We start from the raw sequence: 5,207 nt of genomic DNA, 5'->3' as shown, positions 1-5,207 counted from the left end.
CACCTTCCAGCCAGTGGGCCTCTCAACTCTGCCTTGAGGTATCTTGTCAGTCTGTGCACCAGGCTCTCAGTTTTGCTGTCCTCTATGTTCTGGGACCACCCCCTCACCTGGCTTACCCTTTTGCCAGCTCACTTTCTTCCATTCTCAAGCTCAGTAGCTTCAAGTCCCCAGACTGACACCTCTGTGTTTCAAAAAGGTAAACAAAAAAAGAAATGAGATTTTTTAATAGTTTTACCAAAAGCCAATTCCAGAGCACATTCAAATAGTTAATTTCCCTTGATATCTATGATACACTGACATATCCAGGACTCCTTAGGGAGTTATAAAGAATCAGCCACTAAACAAACACTGGTACTCAGCCTCACTATGAGAATAAATAGCACACTGGAGTTAGCCAATACAGCTGACATTCTCTTACTCCATAAAGACCTGGTCTCTTTATGCATCAAAAGATAAACATACTAAAGAAATTTAAAAGGCATGGTGGATTACTAAGATGCAGGAAAAGCACTATGGAGGATGTCTCAGTACTTTCAAAAATGCCATAGACTGTGTGGCTTATACACAACAGAGTTTTTTCCCTCACAGATCTGAAGGCTAGAAATCCAAGACCCAAGCACTGGCATGGTCACATTCTGGTGAAAGCCCTCCTCCTGGTTCATGGCCAGCACCTTCTTGTTATGTCCTCACAGGGCAGAAGGGATAAAGGCGCTCTGTGGGAACTGTTAAGAGCACTCATGAGCGTATTCCCATTATCCTATCCATGAGGGCTCCATTCTCATGGCCTAATTACCTCTCAAAGGCCTCACTCACTAATGCTCATCTTTTGGGGGTCAGGATATCAACCTATAAATATGGGGAGGTGGCAGGGACACAATCAGACCATCATAGAGTGCCTACTATATGCTAGCCTTATTCTAGGTACTAAAGATCCAACAGTAAACTTAAAAAGCTCTTGCCTTTCAGAACCTTACATTCATTTAGGAAGACAAAGAAAAGCAGGTAAAAACAAAACAAAAAAATAAAAGATATAACTTCAAATACTAATAAATGCTCCAAAGAAAATATCGGGTTAAGGGACTGCAGTGAGACAGCAGGGGGAATGGACTGTTTTAGACAGGATGGCTGGGGAAAGACTCTTTATGCAAAGTCCTTTGAGGATCTGGAAGAGATACTTCAGACTGAGGGGGAGTAATTGCAAGGATTCTGAGGAGGAAATAGCCTGCCTGTTCACAGAACCTAAGAAAGCTCATGTGACCAGAACAGAGTGTGTAATGGGATCGAAATAGAAAATTAGATTAGAGAGGTAGGTAGAAGACAAATTACATGGGTCTTGTTATAATAAAGGAGTTGAATTTTACCATAGGTGTGATAGGAACGCATTGGAAGATTTTGAATGAGAAGAAACAGGATCTGATTTAAGTTTTAAAAAGATCAGTGAGACTGTTGAGTGGTGATTGGATCTGGGGCAGTTTTAAGCAGAAGCAAGAAGATCCATGAGGAGGCTTTTGCACTAATCCCAAAGAGAAATGATGGTGATACGATGGTATTGAGAACTCATCAAATTTGAAGTGTAGTTTGAAGGATGGATAGGATTTGCTGATGTATAAGATCTAGGATCTGAATGAAGCAAAAATTTAAAGGTAACTTCTATAATTTTGACATAAATGAGTAAATGTATTTAATATGCTGAGTTGGAAAAATGTATTAGATGTCGGATGTGTAACAAGGCACTTAGATGTTCAGAGGAGGTATTAAGTCTGGAGATATGGGATACATGTAATATTTAAAGACATGAAACTAGGTGGTATCACCTGAGGATATAGAGAAGACAAAGATCTGAAACATGAACCCCAGAGCACCCTAAAATAGTGGTCAGAAAGAAGAGGTAAAACCAGCAGAGAACCCAAGAAGTAATGAGGACATATCAGAAAACTGTGATGGCCTAGAAGTCAAGCGAAGAACATTTCAAAAACAAGAATGAAAATTTATGTCAAATGATGTTGAGAATTCATGGAAGATGAGGCCTGTAAGGTGGTCACTAGATTTAGCAGTAGGGAAGTAATTGATGATTTACCAGGCTGTTTTCAAAGGAGTGGTGAGAACAAAACCCAAGGGAATGAGTTGAGATTCAAAGGTGAGCATGTAGAAACAGAGTACAGACAAGTCTATTGGAGTGTTTTGTCATCAAGATGGACAGTGAAAGTAGACAGTAGGTGGAGGGAGACAAAAGACTTGCAGTCAAAGAAGTTTTTTGTCTTTGTAGTTTGTTTTAAGATGAAAAATATTGAGTATATAGGCCTATGATCTGGTAGAGAGAGAAAATTGATAGATGCTATGGACTGAATGTTTATCTCTCTGAAAAGGTCATATTTTGAAGCCCTAATCCCCAATGTGGTAGTATTGGGGAGTGGGCCCTCTGGGAGGTGATTAAGTCATGAGGGTAGAGCTCATATGAATGGGATTAGTGCCCTTGTAAGAAGAGGCATGAGTTTCCTCTTACTGAAAGCAGCCAAAGGTGACCTATGAAAATTGTTTGCTATTCACTTGACCCAGGAAACCCCACAAAGTCATGCAAATCAAGAGGTTCAAGTCTTCATGTTCTCTCAGGGCATCAAGGGTATGCATATCTGAAAAGCCATCGAGAACCTAAAGGATGTTACTTTACAGAAGCAGCGTGTGCCATTCCGTCATTACAATGGTGGAGTTGGTAGGTGTGCTCAGTCCCATCAGTGGGGCTGGACACAGGATTGGTAGCCCAAAAACAGTGCTGATTTTCTGCTGCACATGCTTAAATATGCAGAGAGTAATGCTGAACTTAAGGGTTTAGTTGTAGATTCACTGGTCATTGAGAACATCCAGGTGAACAAAGCTCCCAAGATTCGGCTTAGAACTTACAGAGCTAATGGGCGGGTTAACCCATGCATGAGCTCTCCCTGCCACACAGAGATGATCCTTACTGAAAAACAGCGGATTGTTCCAAAACCAGAGAAGACTGCACAGAAGAAAAAGATATTCCAGATGAAACTGAAGAAACAAAAACTTATATTTATGACCAGGGAGTAAATTCAGCATAAAATAAATACTAATAAAAGTAAAAAGAGAGGGAGAATAGAAATGACCTCTCTCAGCCATATGAGGACACAGCAAGGCATCCATCTGCAAACCAGGAAGACAGCTCTCAGCAGAACCAAATCTACAGGCACCTTGACCTTGGACATCCCAGCCTCCAGACCGTGAGAAACCAATGTCTGTTGCATAAGCCACCCAGTCTATGGTATTTTTGTTATAGCAGCTCAAGCTGACTATAACAATGCAGGATGGAAAATGAAGAATTGCTGGAGTTGATGTAAAAGAGGATAGGTTCCAGTTCCTAAACAGACAGAGGAGTGGCTATGGATAGTCCCTTCGATAGGACCAATTTGTCAAAACTAAGTGCTTTCTTTCAGAATAAATGTACTAAATCCTTCCATTTTTTCTTTTCTGATAAATGCAACCCTGTGGGTTATATAGGAAGATAGGTATTATTTCTTTCGCCTTTTGCATAGCAGGAAGCTGAGACAATATGGTGAAGCAATTTGTCTGAAGTCAGACAGCTAATACCCGTATCAGAGCCAGGAGGACTCACACTCCGAGACTCTGGGGCCCCACTGTGGTCCTTTCTGCTTTTCTGCACAGCACGTGCATCACTGACATGCAATGGACATGCCACTCTCAGGAGCCAATTTAAAGCCACTGGCTTAATATCTTGTGCAAATTAAGTAAGGCAAACTTTTGACAAATTCATTTACAATAAGTATTCTCCACTTTGAACTGCACCTGTCTCTTCCCCCGTCAGCCTCACCCAGAGACTCAGAGCTGACAGATGGTCGTAACAACTTACCAAGGGAGCACTCTTATCCCTTCTCTTCTGCCAGTCCTTCCAGATGCATTTCTCCTCAAATGGTAGTCTTACCAAGGATAGAGTTTATTCTGCTGGCAACCAGCCAGGGGACAGACTAGAAGCATATTAGACAGCAGAGGAAAGATGGACTGGAATTACCCATTTGTTGGGCCTGATGCTCAAATGCATAATTAACAGTGACAATTGTTCTGGGTTGGGCATGGTCCCAGCGTGGTCAGACCAAGGCACAGTCTACAGTACTTAAATCTGGGCATTTGCAATTCTTCTCCCCTTGACATAAGAAGTTGGAAGCTTTCCCTCTTAAACAGATTTTTCTTCTTCCCCCCTCTTCATTTCTACCACCACCTAACTTGCCCTTTTAAAATACGCTCAGATTCTTCCAGGGATAAATCCAGAGTGAGAGACAAAGAGGATATGCATCTGAAAGGTAGTCTTGGCTGTTTTGCCACATCTGCATGAAATTCCACAGCTGGCACGGAATCCTAGAGCTTACCAGAATGACTAATGAATCACATGGCCCCCAGTTTTAAATGTGCCTGTGAAAATGTTCAGGGATTTGATCACAACTTTTCACAATCAAGAATGAGAGGTGTGAGAGCTCTCAGACATCAGCTAGCTCTTCTCTTGCCAAGTCTGGATTTTCCCTCCTGGATAAGACTCCAGCCTATGCTTTAGCTAGTTTTCTTTTAAATATCTTAAATGATGGCATTCTCTCCTCTTCCCACTGAAAGACTATTTCACATTTCAGAGTATCTTATCACCAAATTGTATTTTCCAGAAAGTTGCCTGAAATTCATCTTTTGTTAATTTCTTAACATAACGCAGTTTATTCACTTAGGCAACTTACCTGCAAGCAGCCTTTCTCTTACTGGCAACTAGGCAAGTACATCTACAAATGAAAGACCATCAGCCAATCACTTCCTTCTATTCCTTTTTCCTTTGGGATAGGTTAGCATGCTGAGAAGCTTCAGGCACTGAAGAACCGGTGGTTTGCTGTGCCTTTTGCTGTCTCTTCGATTATCATCTCATGACTCTCAGCCTACTGTCAGCCACTACCTGGGCTGTTCCCAGGTACCAGGCTTGTCAGAGAACTCAGTCCAGGGACTCAGCCATCCACACAATACCCTTACTAGCACTGATTCCCTCCCTGGCCCTGACCACAGGAGGATGCTTAACAAATTCCACGGTCACTGCTTACAGAGTGGGGACAGTCAGCAGAGGGTAGACACTGCAAGGACAGTAGAGGTAAAAGACTCCACGCACGTCCCTCTGGTGGCTCCGAGGTCCCATTGCCACAGTGTCT

The 5,207-nt window shown here is 42.2% G+C and overlaps 1 pseudogene; it reads left to right on the top strand.

Annotated features, from left to right (window-relative positions):
- Positions 1 to 2,607: 2,607 nt before the first annotated feature.
- On the top strand, positions 2,608 to 3,066 carry LOC114506787 (annotated as a pseudogene).
- Positions 3,067 to 5,207: the final 2,141 nt, after the last annotated feature.

The sequence above is a fragment of the Phyllostomus discolor genome, chromosome 3 (genome assembly GCF_004126475.2).
Source record: "Phyllostomus discolor isolate MPI-MPIP mPhyDis1 chromosome 3, mPhyDis1.pri.v3, whole genome shotgun sequence".
NCBI classification, from domain to species: domain Eukaryota; kingdom Metazoa; phylum Chordata; class Mammalia; order Chiroptera; family Phyllostomidae; genus Phyllostomus; species Phyllostomus discolor.
The sequence above is the reverse complement of the archived record's forward strand: the minus strand, read 5'-3'. Positions and strand labels throughout refer to the sequence as shown.